Source organism: Hyla sarda, chromosome 8 (genome assembly GCF_029499605.1).
Source record: "Hyla sarda isolate aHylSar1 chromosome 8, aHylSar1.hap1, whole genome shotgun sequence".
NCBI classification, from domain to species: Eukaryota; Metazoa; Chordata; class Amphibia; order Anura; family Hylidae; genus Hyla; species Hyla sarda.
In genome coordinates this window covers 78,286,524-78,309,898 of record NC_079196.1, presented here as the reverse complement: position 1 = coordinate 78,309,898, position 23,375 = coordinate 78,286,524, and the positions used below count along the sequence as shown (strand labels likewise).

The following is a 23,375-nucleotide window of genomic DNA, read 5'->3' as shown; positions in this document are numbered from 1 at the left end:
CTGCGGGGGACGGTGAGTAGAGATGCGGGGGACGGGGTGTAGAGCTGCGGGCGTGGGGATCCTGATGACAGCGCCATCGGGCATCGGGATCCCGATAGCGCTGTGGATCAACAGTAAATGTATATGAGGCAGCCGCATGAGCTGCGTACATGTGTGAACTTCTGTCGGGCAACGAGAGCTCCGTACACCTTCAGCAATCACAGGGTGAGGAGATCCTCTCCCTGTGATAGCCAAACTGACACTGCTGTGCGCATCGATGCGTGACGTTTAAATATGTCACGTGACAAGATAGAGCCAATAGGATGTGATGGAGGCGGACCATCTCATTCTATGGCAAATCTCATTCCACGGCAATGCACCGGCAGCGACGGCCTCTCTCCCCCTGCCTTTCCTGGGGGTGTATCGGGGTATCCATGCGCGCACACGCACCCTCATTTTACCATGGATATTTGAGTAAAAAACCTTTTTTACCCAAATATCCTTGGTAAAATGAGGGTGCGTGTTATAGGCCGGTGCGTGGTATACCCCGATAAATACGGTATATGCTTCATTTAATGCCACTCGCAGCCATTTAACTCTTTCAACTGACAGTTTACCTATTTTCCTTACCTTATTTCCTGAGTACATCCCGGGATATGCGCTTGTTCTAAAGCCGTTAGCAGCGATCGTTATATCCCCGCTCGCTCTCCCCTGTACTAGCCTAATAATGTACATAAACATGGTAAATGTCTCTACTTCGGCTGTTACACACTGCCATCTACTGGTGGATTTTCATCATAGCACTCAGCACTTTTTTATTTAACCCCTTAAGGACTGAGCCCTTTTTCACCTTAAGGACTCAGCCGTTTTTTGCAATTCTGACCACTCTCACTTTAAACATTAATAACTCTGGAATGCTTTTACTTATCATTCTGATTCCGAGATTGTTTTTTTGTGACATATTCTACTTTAACTTAGTGGTAAAATTTTATGGTAACTTGCATCCTTTCTTGGTGAAAAATCCCCAAATTTGATGAAAAAATTGAAAATTTTGCATTTTTCTAATTTGAAGCTCTCTGCTTGTAAGGAAAATGGATATTCAAAATAAAAAAATTTTTGATTCACATATACAATATGTCTACTTTATATTGACATCATAACATTTATGAATTTTAACTTTTGGAAGACACCAGAGGGCTTCAAAGTTCAGCAGCAATTTTCAAATTTTTCACAAAATTTTCAAACTCGATATTTTTCAGGGACCAGTTCAGATTTGAAGAGGATTTGAAGGGTCTTCATATTAGAAATACCCCACAAATGACCCCATTATAAAAACTGCACCCCCCAAAGTATTCAAAATTACATTCAGTCAGTGTTTTAACCCTTTAGGTGTTTCACAGGAATAGCAGCAAAGTGAAGGAGAAAATTCAAAATCTTCATTTTTTACACTCGCATGTTCTTGTAGACCCAATTTTAGAATTTTTGCATGTTGTAAAAGGAGAAAATTTTTACTTGTATTTGTAGCCCAATTTTTCTCGAGTAAGCACATACCTCATATGTCTATGTAAAGTGTTCGGCGGGCGCAGTAGAGGGCTCAGAAGGGAAGGAGCGACAAGGGGATTTTGGAGAGAACATTTTTCTGAAATGGTTTTTGGGGGGCATGTCACCTTTAGGAAGCCCCTAGGGTGTCAAAACAGCAAAAAAAAAAACACATGGCATACCATTTTGGAAACTAGACCCCTTGAGGAATGTAAAAAGGAATTAAGTGAGCCTTAATACCCCACAGGTGTTTCATGACTTTTGCAAATGTAAAAAAAAAAATTTTTACATTTTTACAAAGGGTGAAAGCACAAAATACCCCCCAAAATTTGAAGCCCAATTTATCCCAATTCAGAAAATACCCCATATGGGGGTGAAAAGTGCTCTGCTGGCGCACTACAGGTCTCAGAAGGGAAGTAGTCACATTTGGCTTTTTGGAAGCAAATTTTGCTCTGGAGGCATGCTGCATTTGGAAGCCCCTATGGTTCCAGGACAGCAAAAAAAAAACACCACATGGCATACCATTTTGGAAACTAGACCCCTTGGGGAATGTAACAAGGGGTAAAGTGAACCTTAATACCCCACAAGGGTTTCACGACTTTTGCATATGTAAAAAAAATAATAATAATTTTTACCTAAAATGCTATGTTTCCCCAAAATTTCCCATTTTTACAAAGGGTTAAAGCCGAAAATACCCCCCAAAATTTGAAGCCCAATTTCTCCCGATTCAGAAAACACCCCATATGGGGGTGAAAAGTGCTCTGCTGGCGCACTACAGGTCTCAGAAGAGGAGTAGTCACATTTGGCATTTTGGAAGCAAATTTTGCTCTGGCGGCATGCCGCATTTAAGAAGCCCCTATGGTGCCAGGACAGCAAAAAAAAAACACATGGCATACCATTTTGGAAACTAGACCCCTTGGGGAATGTAACAAGGGGTAAAGTGAACCTTAATACCCCACAGGGGTTTCACGACTTTTGCATATGTAAAAAAAAAAAATGTTTACCTAAAATGCTTGGTTTCCCCAAATGTTTTCATTTTTACAAAGGGTTAAAGCAGAAAATACCCCCCAAAATTTGAAGCCCAATTTCTCCTGATTCAGAAAACACCCCATATGGGGGTGAAAAGTGCTCTGCTGGCGCACTACAGGTCTCAGAAGAGGAGTAGTCACATTTGGCTTTTTGGAAGCAAATTTTGCTCTGGGGGCATGCCGCATTTAGGAAGCCCCTATGGTGCCAGGACAGCAAAAAAAAAAACACATGGCATACCATTTTGGAAAATAGACCCCTTGGGGAATGTAACAAGGGGTAAAGTGAACCTTAATACCCCACAGGGGTTTCACGACTTTTGCATATGTTAAAAAAATATATAATTTTACCTAAAATGCTTGGTTTCCCCAAATTATTACAAAGGGTTAAAGCAGAAAATACCCCCCAAAATTTGAAGCCCAATTTCTCCCGATTCAGAAAACACCCCATATGGGGGTGAAAAGTGCTCTACTGGCACACTACAGGTCTCAGAAGAGAAGTAGTCACAATTGGCTTTTTGGAAGAAAATTTTGCTCTGGGGGCATGCCGCATTTAGGAAGCCCCTATGGTGCCAGAACAGCAAAAAAAAAAAAAAAAAAACATGGCATACCATTTTGGAAACTAGACCCCTTGGGGAACGTAACAGTGTTACAGTGAGTACTTACACCTCACAGTTTTTTTTGAACAATGGGCCGTAAAAGTGAAAATTTTTATTTTTTTGCACTATATTGATAGTGTTAGCCCAAATATGTCATTTTCACATTGGGTAATAGGGCAAAAGGCCCCCAAAATTTGTAGAACAACTTTGTCTGAGAAAAAAAAAATACCCCATATGTGGATGTAAATTGCTCTGTGGACGCACTACAATGCTCAGAATAGAAGGAGGGAAATTTTGTTGAAATCGAAGTCGGGGGTCAAGTGCATTTATAAAGCCCCCAACAGAAAAAAAAAAAAAACACATGTGACACAATTTTAGAAACTACACCCCTCAATGAACGTAACAAGGGGTACAGTGGAAAATAACACCTCACAGGTTTTTTGAAAAATGGGCCATAAATTGAAAAATAAGATGTTTTTACAATAAAATGCTGGGGTTACCCAATTTTTAACATTTTCACATGGGGTAATATGAGGAATTGGGTTACAAATTTTGGAGGGCTTTTTCCCCTGACTATGAAAATACATCCACATATGGGGTAACGTGCTGGACGGGCGCACAACAAGGCTCAGAAGTCATAGAGGTCACTTTGTATTTGTGACCTATGGCATATCAGTAGCTGACGGTTACATACATTCCGAGGAAAATACAAAAATGAAACACCCAAATGTGACACCATTTCAGAAAGTACCCACCCTGAGGAATGGGTATAGGGGTAAAGAGGACATTTTTAATGCACAGGTGTTTCCTAAATTTATTTTCCAGGAATGGATGAAGGGTAGCTTTTGAAAATTGCAATTTTCAACCTATACTCTGCTTCATCTTTCTGGGAACAACTAACATGTGACTCCGAATTGTCGCCTGGAAATACGACAGAGCTCAGCAAGAACTCTTCGCATTTGAGGCAGATGTTTGTTACGGACCTAACAGTTACATACATTCAGAGGAAAATACAAGAAAGGAACACCCACATGTGAGAATACTATTAACAGTACACCCCCCTAGGGAAGGTGTATAGGGTGAAGTGGAGATTTGGAACAGACGGGTGTTCCCTTCATTTATTTTCCAGGAATGGATGAAGTGTACTATGGGGGGAAGAAAATTGCAATTTTAGTACTGATATGCCAATTATTTTCCCAGAATGATGACCCAGAGTACAGCCAAAAGTAAAAATGATGCCCGCCCCAAACCCTATACTCTGAATCATCATTCTGGGAAGGGGATGTGTGGAGCCGTCCCTATTCTGTTACCTCAAATGCGCAACCCGCTCAGGTGGAGAGAGAGAGCGTTGCGCATTTGAGGCAACTGCAAACCTCCAATGCTGTTGACTCTGTGACCCATGACCCATTTTTTAGGGGGAAGAAAAAAAAAATATTGGAGTATTGGGAAAAAGTTTTTTTTTTTTTTGGGCGGGGGGGATAGGGTATTTTGGTATAAAATTTGGAAGTCAATGTACCCTGGACTGGTACATTGGAGCCGAATTCTGGGGAATGAAAATTAGGGCAAAGGATGGAAAATTTAGTACTCCATGGAAGTGTGATACTCCCTGAAGCAGTCTATGCAGAGGCCCGGATTATCTGGGCAAGTGTCACACTGAATGGTGGTGTCCCTCCGTCTCCCCTTCCTGTAACACACTCTGCATTTCTTCTGGGTTCGTCCCGACCTTCTAGTGTTGGGGATCACACCAGGAAAGTGTTGGCCCGGGACGATCCGGGGACCTAAAGTTCCAGAGGTGCTCTGACCCACTCCTTGGCGGTCACCAAAGATGAGGGCCTTTAGAACTACCTCTTGGAACTCCAGGTATGTCCCTGTGTTGCCAGCGTTCTGGTACAGTATAAAAGAGTTGTACATGGCAACCTGTACCATGTAGACCGCAACCTTTTTTATACCATACACGTGTTTTCCGCATGGCATTATATGGCTTGAGGACTTGATCAGAAAGATCAACTCCCCCCATATACTGATTGTAGTCCAGAATACAATCAGGCTTGAGGACCGGTCCCGCGGTACCTCGCACAGGGACAGGGGTGCTGCCATTCCCATGAATTGTGGTGAGCATAAGGTTGTCCTTATACCGGACCAACAACAGGTTCTCATGGGAAAAGGCACGGGACTCACCGCGGGGGATAGGAGCATGTAGGGGATGGGGCGGAAGGCCTCTTTGATTCTTACGGACTGTCCCACAAGCGACCGTGGATCTGGCGGCGAGGGATGTGAAGAGAGGGATACTAGTATAAAAGTTATCCACATAAAGGTGGTAACCTTTATCTAGCAATGGGTGCAAAAGGCCCCAAACGATTTTCCCGCTAACACCCAGAGTGGGGGGACATTCTGGGGGTTCAAAACGGGAATCTCGTCCCTCATACACTATAAACTTGCAAGTGTACCCGGAGGTACTCTCGCAAAGTTTATACATCTTCACGCCATACCGCGCTTGCTTGGTTGGGATGTATTGCCGGAAGCTGAGTCTCCCCTTGAAGCTGATGAGCGACTCATCAATAGAGACCTCCCGCCCCGGGACATAGGCCTCCCAAAATCTGGCCCCGAAGTGATTGATGACCGGCCTGATTTTATACAGGCGGTCATACGCAGGATCAGTTCGGGGGGGACATGCCGCATTATCAGCATAATGCAAACATCTCCGAATGGCCTCGAACCGGGGACGTGTCATGGCCATACTGTAGAGGGGTGTCTGGTAAAAGACGTCCCCACTCCAATATTGCCTGACACAGGTTTTTTTTAACTATACCCATATGCAGCGCGAGGCCCCAAAAGGTCCTCATTTCGGCTGCATCGACTGGAGTCCAGCCGCCGGGTCTAGCTAAAAATGAGCCCGGGTTAGCGGCGACGAACTGTTGGGCATACAGATTCGTCTGTGTAACCATCAAATTAACAAAGTCGTCACTGAAAAAATGACCGAAAAAGTCCTTTTCAGTGAACCCGACAATGTTAATTTTGATTCCTGAGTCGCCAACAAACTCAGGAATCACGGGCTCGTGGTCCGCTGCCTCAGCCCAGTCAAGTTCTCCGGTAGGAGGTACCAGTGACCTTGGCAGGGGGGCTTCACTAGTATGAGCGCCAGGGGGACTCATACTAGCATGGGGCACAGGGTCAAGGGCAGAGGAGGTTTGCGGCACCGCACGGCGGCGTCTCCGCCGCCTTGGTGGCTCATCATCTGAACTAGATGAGGAGGAGGACGATGAAATAAGGAAGGTGGGGTCTTCATCGTCCTCTGAGCCGCTCTCGGTGTCGGAGGCAATTAGGTCATATGCCTCCTCCGCCGAGAACACTCTGCAGGCCATTTCCCTACTCTAATGTGGATACGGGGGTGTGTGTGTGTGTGTGTGTGTGTGTGTGTGGGGAAAAACTTTATTGGTGTATGTGCTGCGTGTGGTGTGGTGCGATATTACCTCCCTAACCCTCCCTAGCCTAACCTAACTAAACTAAACTAACCCGCCCTAACAGAAAGAAAAAAAATATAAAAAGGGGACTTTTATTTTTTTATTTTTTTTTAGAAAGGGGACTTCTAACGCAAAAAAAGACCTGCGCCCAAAAAAAGCGTTTATCTAATCAATGGTGTGCGCACTGATTAGCGCTTGTGGCGGCAGGGGGCGCAGAAGTCAGTGGGGGGTCCGGCCACTCAGCCCAGAACAGTGGCTGGTGGCTTGTACACAGACCCCCACACAAAAAAAAACGAAAAATAAAATAAAAAAAACGCTTAATCCCGAAAAAATGCACCCGCCTGAACCCCAAAAAAACGCTGATCAGTGATAAATCACCGACAGCGGTGGGACAGGCTGCACACACAGGTACGGTCCGGTACACGCCTGCTACTGGTGGCACGGAACACCTATGGGTGCAAAAAAAGAAAGCGGTAACCGAAAAAAGTGCCTTTACCACCAAAAAAAAACGCTGATCAGTGATAAATCACTGACAGCGGTGAGGCACGCCGCACACACAGGTAAGGTCCGGCCACACAGTACACGCCTGCTACTGGGGGCACGGACCGCCTATGGGTGCAAAAACACGCTAGAAAACCCGAAAAAAAGCGCCGGCACCACAAAAAAAAACGCTGATCAGTACTACGGGACTGATCAGCGGCGGGTGGGCTTTAACAAACGGTGGCGGACCGCTCTTTTATAACTAAGAGGGTCCGCACACACGCTTAGGAAAAAATAAAAAGAAAAAAAGATCTGCGCCCAAAAAAAACGCTGGCGGCAGACCGCAGCGACCCAGCAGGGCCGGGGTCACGCAGCTAAAGGTGCTACGAACCCACGGACTCCCACTGAGGTACGCTGGAAAAAATAAAAAAATAAAAAAGACTTTTTTTTTTAACCCTAACCTGTCCCTACCTAATCTAAAGCTATCCCTGGGGATTTCTGTGCCAAGGGGCCACAGAAAGGGGGCAAGGGGCACTTTTTTTTTACTGAGGGGATGGTGGGCAGCACGGGGCTCCGTCCTGCACACCAGATCTCTCTGAAATGGCGGGCAGAACGGAGCAACATGCTCCTAGCCCACCAGATCCCCTCCCATTACATTGTGATTGGTATGGCCACTTTGGCCACCCAATCACAGCTGTACTGAGGGGGGTGGCCACAATGCCAGCCCCCAGTACAGCATGGATGGTGATTGGTGGTGTATACTACACCACCAGTCACCATCTATATCCAGGTCACAGGGTCACACGTGCCCCTGATGACCTGGAACCGCTGCAGAACGCCGGTTAGTAGTTACCGGCGTCCTGCAGCGATCGCCGGTATAGGAGGTCCTCCGGACCTCCTCCGGCACACTGCCGGGATGTCTGCTGATAGAAATCAGCAGACATCCGGCTCCGATCCCCACCCGGCGAGCGGCGGGGAACGGAATCGCAGCGCATCGCTCGTCTGAATTGGCGAGCGATGCGCTGCGATCGCCGACATGGGGGGTCATCATGACCCCCCTAGGCGATATGCCGGGATGCCTGCTGAACGATTTCAGCAGGCATCCGGCTCCGGCACCCCTCCGGCTAGCGGCGGGGGGCCGGGATATGACAGGACGTACTCAAACGTCCTGAGTCCTTAAGGACTCGGAAAAGGTGTCGTTTGAGTACGTCCTGCGTCCTTAAGGGGTTAATTAAATAAATGTATTATATTGGTTTTTATTTAGACAATATATCAGGCCTTTCATTACAATTATTTTACTTATTTATTCAATTGTTTTATGCTATTTTAGTTTTATTAATGTGTATGTTTTTTGCACACAGCTTCTACGGCACTCCGGAAGTTGTCATCGCCCCCCCCCCCTTTTTTTTCTTTCTTCAATTGTTGTCTTATAAAAGCAAGTATTTTCCAGTATGTACACTATGCCTGATGAAGATCCCTGTTCGGGATCGAAACGCGTTGCACTGTATATAATAAAACAATTTCATTCAATCCTGGACCAGCGCCGTCATTGAGAGGAACTCTTTTTCCATTCATTTCTCCGGTTTCCTGACCTAGAAACGTAGTTCTGCTGCTCAGCAGCAGCGTGAGTTAACTCTTTCCTTGCTTGGCTCCTGAATGGTATACATGGGTCCAGGGGCGGATCCAGAGTCGAGTCTCGGGAGGGGCACTATTAGAGTATTTTGTGTTGGCGGACAGAAAACAAGGTGTTGCTTACGGAACTTACAATATTATTAAATGTATCATACAGTCCTAACCTTCTTTAAGACTCTTAGGCCATGTTCACATGTCAGAATAATAATCAAATATACCAATTGCCACAGAATGGGAAAGTGCTAAAGAGGTTTTTACCATTTAAAACTACAGCTCCCAGTATGACCTAAGCAGTTGTGAGGGGATGCTGGGAGTTGTTGTTTCACCCATCATAACTGCAGTGACTCCAGCTCTGATAGGACATAGTGAGGAGGATACAGAATGATATGAGTGACTACAGGTGACGTCTTCTCTATAGTCTTTCCTTATCTAATTCAGATGTACTTACCACGGGACTTGTTCCAGCTAAATCTTCTCTCTGCAGACGCCCAGACGTCTCCTCACTATGATTCTGATCCTCTATATGAAAACAATAATTATTATAAACCTGCCAGACACTGTATTCTTCGAATATAATACTGGCACACACCCTCTGAATATAATTCTGACACACTGTACCCCCTGAATATACAACACACTGTACCCTCTGAATATAATACCGCCACACACCGTACCCTCTGAATATAATACTATCATACACTGCACCCTCTAAATATAATACTACCACACACTGCACTCTCTGAATATAATACTACCACACACTGTGCCCCTGAATATAATACTACCACACTGTGCCCTCTAAAATTAATACTACTACTACACACTGCACTCTCTGAATATAATACTACCACACACTGGGCCCCTGAATATAATACTGCCACACACAGGGCCCCTGAATATAATACTGCCACACACTGTACCCCCCGAATATAATACTGGCACACACTGTACCCCTGAATATACTACTGCCACACACTGTATCCCTGAATATAATACTACCACATACTTTGCCCTGAATATAAACCTGCCACCCACTGTGCCCCTGGTATATTACTGCTACCCACTGTGCCCCTGAAAATAATTCTGCCACACACTGGGCCCCTGTTATATTACTGCCACACACTATTCCCCTGCAACATTACTTGCAGATGCTATGCTCTAAGGCTGACTAAAACAATGAAATGAAGCCACTGTGCCTATAGAATGAATGACGCCACTGTGTCCCCAGAATTAATGATGCCAGTGACCACAGAATTAATGATGCCACTGTGCCTATAAAATGAATGACGCCACTGTGACCCCAGAATGAATGATGCCACTGTGACCCCAGAATTAATGATGCCACTGTGCCTATAGAATGAATGATGCCACTGTGACCCCAGAATTAATGATGCCACTGTACCCACAGAATTAATCATGCCACTGTACCCACAGAATTAATCATGCCACTGTACCCACAGAATTAATGATGCCACTGTACCCACAGAATTAATGATGCCACTGTACCCACAGAATTAACGATGCCACAGTACCCACGGAATTAATGATGCCACAGTACCCACAGAATTAATGATGCCACTGTACCCACAGAATTAATGATGCCACTGTACCCACAGAATTAACGATGCCACAGTACCCACAGAATTAATGATGCCACTGTACCCACAGAATTAATGATGCCACTGTACCCACAGAATTAACGATGCCACAGTACCCACAGAATTAATGATGCCACTGTACCCACAGAATTAATCATGCCACTGTACCACAGAATTAATCATGCCACTGTACCCACAGAATTAATCATGCCACTGTACCCACAGAATTAATCATGCCACTGTACCCACAGAATTAATCATGCCACTGTACCCACAGAATTAATCATGCCACTGTGGGTACAGTGGCATCATTAATTCTGTGGTCACAGTGGCATCATTAATTCTGTGGGTACAGTGGCATGATTAATTCTGTGGGTACAGTGGCATGATTAATTCTGTGGTCACAGTGGCATCATTAATTCTGTGGTCACAGTGGCATCATTAAATCTGTGGGCACAGTGGCATGATTAATTCTGTGGTCACAGTGGCATCATCAATTCTGTGGTCACAGTGGCATCATTAATTCTGTGGTCACAGTGGCATGATTAATTCTGTGGGTACAGTGGCATGATTAATTCTGTGGGTACAGTGGCCACTGTGCCTACAGAATTAATGATGCCACTGTGACCCCAGAATGAATGATGCCACTGTGCCCACAGAATGAATGATGCCACTGTGCCTATAGAATGAATGACGCCACTGTGACCCCAGAATTAATTATGCCACTGTGCCCACAGAATTAATGATGCCACTGTGCCTATAGAATCAATGATGCCACTGTGACCCCAGAATGAATGATGCCACTGTGACCCCAGAATGAATGATGCCACTGTGACCCCAGAATTAATGATGCCACTGTGCCCACAGAATGAATGATGCCACTGTGCCTATAAAATGAATGATGCCACTGTGACCCCAGAATTAATGATGCCACTGTGACCCCAGAATTAATCATGCCACTGTACCCACATAATTAATCATGCCACTGTACCCACAGAATTAATCATGCCACTGTACCCACAGAATTAATCATGCCACTGTACCCACAGAATTAATCATGCCACTGTACCCACAGAATTAATCATGCCACTGTACCCACAGAATTAATGATGCCACTGTACCCACAGAATTAATGATGCCACAGTACCCACATAATTAATGATGCCACAGTACCCATAGAATTAATGATGCCACTGTACCCACAGAATTAATGATGCCACTGTACCCACAGAATTAATGATGCCACTGTACCCACAGAATTAATGATGCCACAGTACCCACAGAATTAATGATGCCACAGTACCCATAGAATTCATGATGCCACTGTACCCACAGAATTAATGATGCCACAGTACCCATAGAATTCATGATGCCACTGTACCCACAGAATTAATGATGCCACTGTACCCACAGAATTAATCATGCCACTGTGACCACAGAATTAATGATGCCACTGTGATCACAGAATTGATGATGCCACTGTGACCACAGAATTAATCATGCCACTGCACCCACATAATTAATCATGCCACTGTGACCACAGAATTAATGATGCCACTGTACCCACAGAATTAATCATGCCACTGTGACCACAGAATTAATGATGCCACTGTACCCACAGAATTAATCATGCCACTGTACCCACAGAATTAATCATGCCACAGTACCCACAGAATTAATCATGCCACTGTGGGTACAGTGGCATCATTAATTCTGTGGTCACAGTGGCATCATTAATTCTGTAGGTACAGTGGCATCATTAATTCTGTAGGTACAGTGGCATGATTAATTCTGTGGGTACAGTGGTATGATTAATTATGTGGGTACAGTGGCATCATTAATTCTGTGGTCACAGTGGCATCATTAATTCTGTGGGTACAGTGGCATGATTAATTCTGTGGTCACAGTGGCATCATTAATTCTGTGGTCACAGTGGCATCATTAATTCTGTGGGTACAGTGGCATGATTAATTCTGTGGGTACAGTGGCATGATTAATTCTGTGGGTACTGTGGCATCATTAATTCTGTGGGGCACAGTGGCATCATTAATTCTGTGGGGCACAGTGGCATCATTAATTCTGTGGGGCACAGTGGCATCATTAATTCTGTGGGGCACAGTGGCATCATTACTTTTGGAGGCACAGTGGCATCATTAATTCTGTAGGCACAGTGGCATCATTAATTCTGTGGGTACAGTGGCATCATTAATTCTGTGGGTACAGTGGCATCATTAATTCTGTGGTCACAGAATTAATGATGCCACTGTACCCACAGAATTAATGATGCCACTGTGCCTACAGAATTAATGATGCCACTGTGCCTCCAGAAGTAATGATGCCACTGTGCCCACAGAATTAATGATGCCACTGTGCCCCACAGAATTAATGATGCCACTGTGCCCCACAGAATTAATGATGCTACTGTGTCCCACAGAATTAATGATGCCACTGTGACCACAGAATTAAGGATTCCACTGTGCCCACAGAATTAATGATGCCTCTGTGACCACAGAATTAATGATGCCACTGTGACCACCGAATAAGTGATGCCACTGTACCCATATAATTAATGATGCCACTATACCCACAGAATTAATGATGCCACTGTACCCACAGAATTAATGATGCCACTGTGCCCCCATATGAACTTTGCCACTGTAACTCTCCATCTGTTGTAAAACTACAACTCCCATCATGCACAGACAAAAGGTCATGATGGTAGCTGTAGTTCTACAATAACTGGAGAGTCACAGATGGGGGAACACAAATTTTTACCTGAGAGCTTAGAATCGCCGTCCCAGGTCCCGCACTGCTCCGCTGCTCTGGCCTCTTCTAGTCAGGCCTGGCCAGAGCAGATGATGCAGGCAGCTAATGGTGCTACCTGCATCATAGGAGAAGCGCAGGGCAGGGACACATCGCTCCCTCGCTCCGGGCCGCGGCTATTCATTTGTATTGGCGTCTTAAAGACACAGCTACAAATGAATAAGGGGAGATCCAGCGGATGGTCCGAATGACTGGGGGACGCAGTCCGGATCTGGACCGTGGTCTGCCAGTTCAGTACCCCTGATATAGGACATAGATCAATGTTTCCCAACCAGAGTGCCTCCAGCTGTTACAAAACTACAACTCCCAGCATGCCTGGACAGCATTGTAGCTTTGCTTTGGAGACACCTTGGTTGGGAAACACTTATTTATGTCAGTGTTTCCCAACCCTCCAGCTGTTGCAAAACTACAACTCCCAGCATGCTAGGAGTTGTAGTATTGCAACAGCTGGGGGCACCCCTGGTGAGAAAGGGGGGGGGGTGAGCAGGGATTGTGCTGGGAAGGGGGGAGGGATGATGCTGGAAAAGGGTGGGCATGGATGGTGGGGGGTAGTTTATCTTACCTGCCTTAGAACACTGCTGGGCTCCTGTATCCTCCAGACACTTCCTGCTTGCTGGGGTCATGTGATGTTTTGGTGTCACATGACCCAAGCAGAGCAGTAGAAAGCTGCCAATCAGGGGGAAGAGAAGCCGAGTAAGTGCCGATAACTCCACAGACACGCTGTGTGCACGCTCCCTCTGCACTGCAGACTGAGTATACAAATATAGCTTGTGACAGGGATGAGCGCTGGGACAGGGTGTCACCCCACCACCCCACCATTCTAGGGGGCAGCAATCTCGGGGGGGGGGGGGGGGGGGGGGGATAATTGCCCCGTTGTACCCCCCCCCCCCCCTGGATCCGCCACTGCATGGGTCAGGGGTGTGGAAATAAATAAAAAAAAACTACTTGTTCAAGGGACTAAAGCGGAACACAATCTACTTGTCCCTCAAGAAAATCCACTTGTCCCGATTGATGAAATAATTTCAACCAAAATAGTCTGATCCCCCCCACTAGACCACCAGGGATGGATATAAGATCCTTTAGACACTGCTGACAGCGGTGATCTAATGGGTTAATAGGTGATCGCAGTATGTCAGACTATTAGTGGCGGGAGAGCTGTAGCGCCTCTTACACCCGAGACAAGACCAGATAAGTCTAGATGTAACTTTTTGATCACCTTATAAAAAATTTCTCACATGAAGTGACCAAAAATGAGCAATTCTGGACTATTCTTTACATTTACACCGTTCACCATACGGTTTAATTAACATTATATTTTAATAGTCTGGACATTTCCACATGCAGCGATATCACTTATGTTTATTTTTCTACATTATTTTTATTTAAAGAAAATTGGAAACTTATTAGGAAAGGGGCTTATTCACATATATACGCACTTTTTAAAATATTTTAATCACTATTTTTCAGTCTCAATAGGGACTTATGTGTTACTGGGGGGGGGGGGGTTCTGCTTCTCCAGTTTATATGCTGCATTTTGTGTCAGAAAATGCTGGAAGTTGCATTTAATTACTAGATAACTACAACTCCCAGCATGCCCTGATACAGCCTATGGTTGTATGGGTGTTGCAGCATGTTCCACTGTATAGTAGGACAGTTAAGGTTATTGTAGGACATGCTGGGAGTTGTAGTTTTGGTTTGTGTCAGCTGCAGAGCCATAGGCTGTGTCAAGGAATAATGGGAATTGCAGTTAGTAACTACAACACCCAGCATGCCCTGATGCAGCCTATGGCTCTGCAGCTGACCCGAACCAAAACTACAACTCCCAGCATGTTACACTTTATAGTTCTACAGTTTAGGTTATGGTGTAACATGCTGGGAGTTGTAGTTTTGGTTCGGGCGTGTTTGTGTGCATCCGTGGGGCTCTTGGTTGACGGGTGAGTATGAAGGGGGCGGGATTCTGGGGGTGCAATATAGTGCGGGTGCCACTGAAAATAAATAAAATTAGATGGCACAACTGCCCTAATGCCCGACGTGACAGTCCGCTCCTATACAAAACATTCATGCATACACATATCATACATACACCAGCCACTGCCCCCATATCCCCATACACAACCCCCGCCACTGCCCCCCCCCCACATCATACATTACATACACACATACACTCACACCATACATATACACCATACATATGCACACATCATACATAGGCCTGCTGCTGCTGCCCCCCCCCACATATCATACATTACATTACATACACATCACACACAGACAGACATCATACACACATTACATACACATCACAAACAGACATCATACACACATTATACATTACATACACATCACACACAGACAGACATCATACACACATCACACATACACTCACACCATATATATACACCATACACACATCACACATTACATACACATCACACATAGACAGACATCATACACACATCACACATAGACATCATACACATATACACTCACACCATAGATATACACCATACATATGCACATATCATACATAGGCCTGCTGCTGCTGCCCCCCCCCCACATATCATACATTACATTACATACACATCACACATAGACAGACATCATACACACATAACACATAGACATCATACACATATACACTCACACCATAGATATACACCATACATATGCACTCATCATACATAGGCCTGCTGCTGCTGCCCCCCCCCCCAAATATCATACATTACATACACACATCACACATTACATACACATCACACAGACAGACATCATACACACATCACACATTACATACACATCACAAACAGACATCAAACACACATTATACATTACATACACATCACACACAGACAGACATCATACACACATCACACATACATCACAGACAGACATCATACACACATCACACATACACTCACACCATACATATACACCATACACACATTATACATTACATACACATCACACACAGACAGACATCATACACACATCACACATACATCACAGACAGACATCATACACACATCACACATACACTCACACCATACATATACACCATACACACATCACACATTACATACACATCACACACAGACAGACATACACACATCACACATTACATACACATCACAAACAGACATCATACACACATTATACATTACATACACATCACACACAGACAGACATCATACACACATCACACATACATCACAGACAGACATCATACACACATCACACATACACTCACACCATACATATACACCATACACACATTATACATTACATACACATTACACACAGACAGACATCATACACACATCACACATACACTCACACCATACATATACACCATACACACATCACACAATTACATACACATCACACACAGACAGACATCATACACACATCACACATACACTCACACCATACATATACAACCACCCTTCCTGCCGCCGCCTGCATTCTCGGCCTCCTCACCTGATCCGGCCATGAGTGGACATCAGAGCTGTAGTCACCGCCGGTGTGAGGTGAGATTTCCGTCCTCCCCCTCCCCCCTCCCCCCCCCCCCCCTGCTCTGTGTTTTCCCTGTGCAAACTAGCAACCTCCCCCATGGTGGATTAGGTCCTGGGGAGACAGATCAGGGGGAGGGGGAGGGATAGAGCTGTGCACGGAGCTGTCTACATCCTTTCTCTCACCCTGCTGTGTCTTCTGAGCTCCGTCCATCCTCCGGGAGGGGAGATAAGTGGACTCTATGTCAGCTGGAGGCACCGCCCCCTCCAGACACTACTGAGTGCCGGTGTGAGACTTCCATCGGCTCCTGCGCCTTACACCGACATTAAAGAAAAATAAGGGGGAAGTCTGTCTGTCCCTGCTCGCCCGATACAGGGCTAAATCTATGAACAATTCACCTGCCCGGCGCCCAAAAACTACTTGTCCCGGGCGTCGGGCGATAGGATTTCCACATCCCTGATGGGTACACTATGTACCCCAGTATGCTATACAGCTGGCGTAGGTAAGTAGTGATGCTCTGCACCCTGTATACGCTATATATCACTCCTCACCTCCTTACACTCTGGACTGGGCGCTCTGCATCTGACCCATGGAGTGGTACCTGAAGGCAGTAAAAAAAATTGCCACAGGATCCAAAAATGATTGTTACCACACACCAGCAAAAACGCAAGAAAAAGAACACAAGAAAAACTGAAAAAATGCAGGAAAAAGCTGTACGTGACAGTTCTTCTGGCGTTTTTGCTGGTGAACAAAAAACCTCAATGGAATCCAAGCCTCAAAGCAATAGAACAAAATCCCTATGTCCACTTTTCCTGTGAGGTGCAGCTCAGGTGTACTCTGTGTGGAGATTTAGAACTTTGCACAAAATTTATCATGTGCCTTGCAATTGCACCAAATTTAGACCAACCAAAACAATCTACAAAAAACATGTACCTACAACAATGATAAATTTCCCCCAATGTATATGTGTGATTGTGTATATGTAGTAGAGCTGAGTGTGTGTGTATATGCAGTAGAGCTGAGTGTGAGTGTGTGTATATGTAGCAGGAGCTGAGTGTGTGTGTGTGTATATGCAGTAGAGCTGAGTGTGTGTATATGCAGTAGAGCTGAGTGTGTGTGTGTATGTGCAGTAGAGCTGAGTGTGTGTGTATATGTAGCAGGAGCTGAGTGTGTGATTGTGTATATGCAGCAGAACTGAGTGTGTGATCAGGTGTATGTAGCAGAGCTGAGTGTGTGATTGTGTAAATGCAGCAGAGCTGAGTGTGTGATTGTGTCTATGTAGCAGAGCTGAGTGTGTGATTGTGTATATGTAGTAGAGCTGAGTGTGTGATTTTGTAAATGCAGCAGAGCTGAGTGAGTGATCAGGTGTATGTAGCCAAGTTGAGTGTGTGCGTGGTCATGCTTATACATTTTCAAAGATCTCTTGTGCTGCTTTGAAAATATGTGAAAATTCATTTCCGCACCCCCAATTTTTTTTTTTGCAGCCACATTGGATTTTTTTTTGGCGCCAAATTTTACATTACAGAAAATTCTGGCGGAAACATCTCACAAAATATTCCATGGTTACTAGTGCCCAGTGATAACTGTATAAATAAAACATTTCTTTTTTTTTTCAATTCTTTATTTTCGAATATTGCAATACAACAGAACATACAAATGTAATATGAAGTACATTACATAATGCTAATCAAGAAGAAAGAAAAAGAGAGAAAAGCAAGATAAAGGGGTCGTGTGGGCTAGGCCCCAGGTAACATTTAAAAGGACCATTGGGCTCCTGTGTTGATGTATCATTGTAAAATCAATAAGACAAATCTATCAAGAGAAGTATTGGCCAACATCTACTTAAGACATACATAAAACAGGTCAGTCATACCTATAAGCATCCTATAAGTCTGAGGTGTTGTCACCTAGGAGCCCAGTTAATTAGGTGGAACTGTAATAGGAGTATGGTACTGAACATAGTAGGGTCAATGAACACGAGCACAATGTGTTAGAGCATTGACGGAGAAGAAAGAAAGAGGAGAAATGAAAAGGCGTAGGAATTCTCCAAGGTGGGAGGCAGAAGAAAGAGAAAATAGGGAGAAAGAGAGACGAGTGGAGGATAAAGAATAGATATAAGGTTTTTGGTCGTGGGTGAGGAGGTGGAGAGGGGGGGAAGGGTGGGCTGGGGAAGAGGGGTGGGGGGGTTGTCTATGGGGTCATTTGCTGGAACCCAGTTGCTATGTCTGATGCGAGAGAGGGAGAGCAGTGTCAGCATCACGAAAGCCCAGCCAAGGAGCCCATATACTCCAGTATCTGTCATGTGAGCGATCACTCCAACTGGAGAGCTCCTCCATTCTACACAACTGGGAGACCTTAGAGATCCATTGTTGAACTGTAGGAGGTGTTTCATCTAACCAATGTAGTGGGACTAATGCCTTGGCTGCAGTTAGCAAGTGTGCAATCAGAGACCTCTTCGACAAGGTGCAATCCCTAGTCCATAAGCCCAAGAGAACCACCTCTGGTGAGAGAGGGACATGCCGTCCCATCACCTTATCTATGATGCGATTCACTTCACTCCAGTAAGACGTTATCCTGGGGCATGACCACCAAATGTGAGACAAAGAGCCCACGCCCCCATGGCATCTCCAGCATGCAGGGGAAGCACTCAGACCCCAATGATATAATAACTCGGGCGTCCTATACCATCTGGCTACTAGTTTATAATGACCTTCTTGTAGCTTAACGCACCTAGAGAAGCCATGGGAGCCTGTTAGAATGGATTTCCTCTCCTGGTCCGTGAACTTGCGCCCCAACTCCTCCTCCCAGGATCTCAAGTACAACGGGTCAGAAGTTTGCCTCTCATCTCTCAAACAGGCATTAAATGTGGAAAATTTTGGCTTGCAGTTCGGTGAGAATTGCATCAACTTATCTATCCAGGTAGGGTTTTCACCAATGACATACACCTTTAGAAATGCAACACACATCTCCCTGAGCATATAAAGATGTAGAAAGTTAGTTTTAAGGTGTGGGACTATTGTGGATAGTGTCTCAACTGTGGGTGGTTGATTTCGGGCACATAGGGTTTTGACAGGGACGTGTTGAAAATGGGACCACAAGTCGTCCGCCTCTTGCATGTCAGGGTGAACTGCATATGGAATCAGAGAACTTGGAAAGCATGGAGAAATCAGTGTTTTTCCGTGGTTTCCTTGTGTTGTGCCTTTATCATAAGCTCTTTTGATAGTGAGTGTACCTTTCAACAGGGGATTATTAACATGCGAGAGGGAGCGGCGCGTAGGCAGCCAGACATGACGGTCCACCCCAAAGCCTCGAGAAGTCATTTGTGAGCATTCAAGTTCTGAGCTACCCAGTAGGCTAGTTCTAGTAGTGATCTCAACCCATCTATGAATATGGTTAGCTGTATAAAGCATAGAAATGTCTGGCATACCTATGCCACCGCTCCTCTTAGATCTAGTAAGAAGGGAATGTGCTAAACGTGGGCGCTTCCCTGACCAAAGGAAAGCCCCAAAGAGCCGTTTCCATTGCAGGAGATACCATTTAGGTAGTTCTATGGGTACCATGCGCAGTAAGTAGAGTATGGACGGTACAATGTATGTCTGTAGGAGGTTGAGTCGCCCCACCCATGAAAGGAAGGGTAACTTGTAGGAGTCAATTTTATTCTTCATTTTAGTCAGTAAGGGTACATAGTTAAGGTCAAACAAGTTGCTCAGCGACGAGGGAAGGGCTATGCCCAGGTATGTGATGTGTTTAGATGGCCATCTATAAGACGAGGAAGATTGTAGACTCGAGGCTATACGAGGGGGTATCGTGATGTTCAGTATCTCCGACTTACTATAATTTACTTTGAAATTGGATAGGGTTCCATACTCTTCAATAACGCATTGGACACGAGGCAGGGCTTCAGTAGGATTAGTGATCATTATGAGCAGATCGTCAGCGAATGCTGCCGTAAGATGAGGCCTATCCCCTATTTGCAATCCCCTAATCGCCCCATCCTGCCTCAAGGCCTGGAGAAGAGTCTCCATCACGAGGACGTACAGTGACGGTGATAGGGGGCACCCTTGTCGCGTCCCATTACATATGGGGAAAGGTTCAGAAAGAGTGCCATTGACCCTAACCCGTGCGCTGGGTTCACTATATAGGGACATGATAGCTCGGATGAAGCGATCAGGAATGCGATATTTGGTTAACACCTTGTTCATGTAGTCCCACGCTACCCTATCAAACGCCTTCTCGGCATCTGTGCCGAGAAGGAGTAGAGGGATCTTTTTTTGTGTGGCATAGTGAATAGCGTGCATGACTCGTAATGCATTATGCTTCCCCTCCCTGCCCTTCACAAAACCAGTCTGGTCCACATGAATGAGGCCAGGGAGGAGAGGGCGAAGTCTCATGGACAACAGCTTAGCCCAGATCTTTAGGTCCATATTCAAAAGTGAAATGGGCCTATAACTCGAGCACAGTAGAGGGTCTTTACCTTCTTTTGGTAGAATAGTGATGTGTGCCTCTAGGGATTGGGGCGGCAAATGGGTGCCTCCAAGTAACGCGTTGCACCACTGAGTAAGCCGAGGCAGCAAGACTGTGCCCAACTTTTTATAGTATTGTAAGCTCAGGCCATCTGGTCCCGGGCTCTTCCCTATGGGGAAGGACTTTATTACTGCCTCAACCTCCTCAGCAGTGCAAGGCTCCAGCAATGTTTCCCCTTCCAGTGTGGTGAGGGTAGGTAAATTCAATCGGTACAAGAAAGTTTGGATTGCCTGCGTGCGTGGCAATGGCGTGGGGTTAGTTGGGTGTATGTTATAAAGAGAATAGTAGAAGTCCCGGAAAGCCGTTGCTATAGGGCCAGTGTCTACGTGTTGGGTACCATCCGGCTCCACAATCCTGTCAATGTGCGTTAAATAAAACATTTCTGAGCTTAAATGTGAGTGCAGGTGCAGTGACCAATAAAAAAAAAAAAAAAATTCTATATATATATATATATATATATATATATATTTTTTTTTTTTTATGCCATTTTCAATAATAGTTTTTTTTTTATTTTTTTTTTATAATTACTTAAATAACACCTTTTCCCACAAAAACAAAGAAAAAAAACCCCCAAAAACAGTAAAACTGCAACACAATTTCTGTGATTTCCGGTATGAAATTTTTTATGTAAACTGGACTCTCACCCCTTTGAAAATATCATAGTTACATAGTTAGTACGGTCGAAAAAAGACATATGTCCATCAAGTTCAACCAGGGAATTGAAGGGTAGGGGTGTGGCGCGATATTGGGGAAGGGATGGGATTTTATATTTCTTCATAAGCATTAAGACTAAATTTAGAAAGTTAATTTGTTTTCCCTTAGTCTCCTCAGCAGCACAATGTGGGGTGTGTCTCCGCCCCTGTGAGCAAATGGGACCTGGGATTTTTTAATGATTTAAATAAAAAAATACCCCGGGACCTCCCCCCCCCCCCCCTGGTATAAAGCACCAGGATCGCACTAGAACAGTGAGTAGATTATAAAGCAAAAAGAAAATAAGGGAGGGAAGCTTGTGCTGCTGAGGAGACTAAGGGAAAACAAATTAACTTTCTAAATTTAGTCTTCCCTAGCGTCCCTCAGCAGCACAATGTGGGGATCTAGCAAGAATCACCCCTAGGGAGGGTTTTCCTGCATAGCAGTTTGTATAATAGACTTAGCGAAAGTAGTTTCGCTAGACAAAAAGGTATCCACTCTATAATGTTTTAAAAAAGTGAGTGGAGAGTTCCAGGTTGCGGACTGGCAGATATGTTCCAAGGGAACAGAATTACGCTCTGCCCAAGAGGCAGAAACAGATCTCGTAGAGTGCGCTCTGGTGAACTCTGGTGAAGTTAACCCTCTAGAGGTATAACATAAATTTATGCATTCGCATATCCATCTTGAAATGGATGGTTTAGATGCCTTGGCACCTTTCTTTACACCCTGGAATAAAATGAGGAGATTCTCCGCTTTCCTGAATGGTTTTGTTCTATCTAGATAGACCCTTAGGCATCTTACCAGATCCAGGGAGGTAAGGTCCTTCTGGGAAGATTCAGAGTCAGGAAACTTTGGGAGACAGATAACCTGGTTAATATTTGCGAAGGAGGGGACCTTAGGCAAAAAAGAAGGTAGGAATCTCAGAAGGACTCTGTCCTGCAAGAAAACTGTGTAAGGTTCTGCCGCAGCTAATGCTTGAAGTTCACCAACTCTCTTGGCGGTGGTGACAGCTAGAAGTAGCACCACCTTAAGAGTGAGGAACCTAAGTTCCACTTCCTCTAAAGGTTCAAAGGGTTGAACACACAATTGTTGCAAGACCAACGCCAGATCCCAGGGTGTCACTGGTTTCCCCGCTCTAGGACGAATTCTAGTGATGGCCTTGATAAATGACTTTATCACTGGTTCCTGAAACAGTCGTCTTTGTAAGGTCGCCGACAGTGCGGCTAGTTGGACCTTGATGGAATTTGGAGAGAGACCTTTGTCAAATCCATCCTGTAAAAATTCGAGAATTGATGGAGTGGATGGAGAAGAAGCATTGATCTTCTTGGTGACACACCAGGAGAAAAAAATCCTTTTGATTCTAGCATAGGCCTTGTTGGATGCCTCACTCCTAGAGTGAGATAGTGTTTCAAGGATGCGGTCCGAAAACCCTCTGGCTTTTAATAAGGACCTATCAACTTCCATGCTGTCAGATTGAGTGTCTTGAGATTGTGGCAGAATTGAGTGCCCTGAGAC

At 44.9% G+C, this 23,375-nt stretch overlaps 2 protein-coding genes across 3 annotated transcripts in view; both read right to left on the bottom strand.

Moving 5' to 3' along the window:
• Positions 1–9,234, bottom strand: part of LOC130283926 (UDP-glucuronosyltransferase 1A5-like) — a 168,448-nt gene extending 159,214 nt beyond the window's left edge. The window contains exon 1 of one of the 2 annotated variants that reach the window (XM_056533695.1): positions 9,164–9,234. The gene's annotated coding sequence lies outside the window, so the exon portion shown is untranslated. Of the gene's footprint in view, positions 1–609; positions 674–9,163 lie in introns of those variants that run through there. The other variant, XM_056533696.1, reaches the window with a different exon arrangement.
• Positions 1–13,711, bottom strand: part of LOC130283927 (UDP-glucuronosyltransferase 1-6-like) — a 66,650-nt gene extending 52,939 nt beyond the window's left edge. The window contains exon 1 of the mRNA XM_056533699.1: positions 13,699–13,711. The gene's annotated coding sequence lies outside the window, so the exon portion shown is untranslated. The remainder of the gene's footprint in view (positions 1–13,698) is intronic.
• Positions 13,712–23,375: the final 9,664 nt, after the last annotated feature.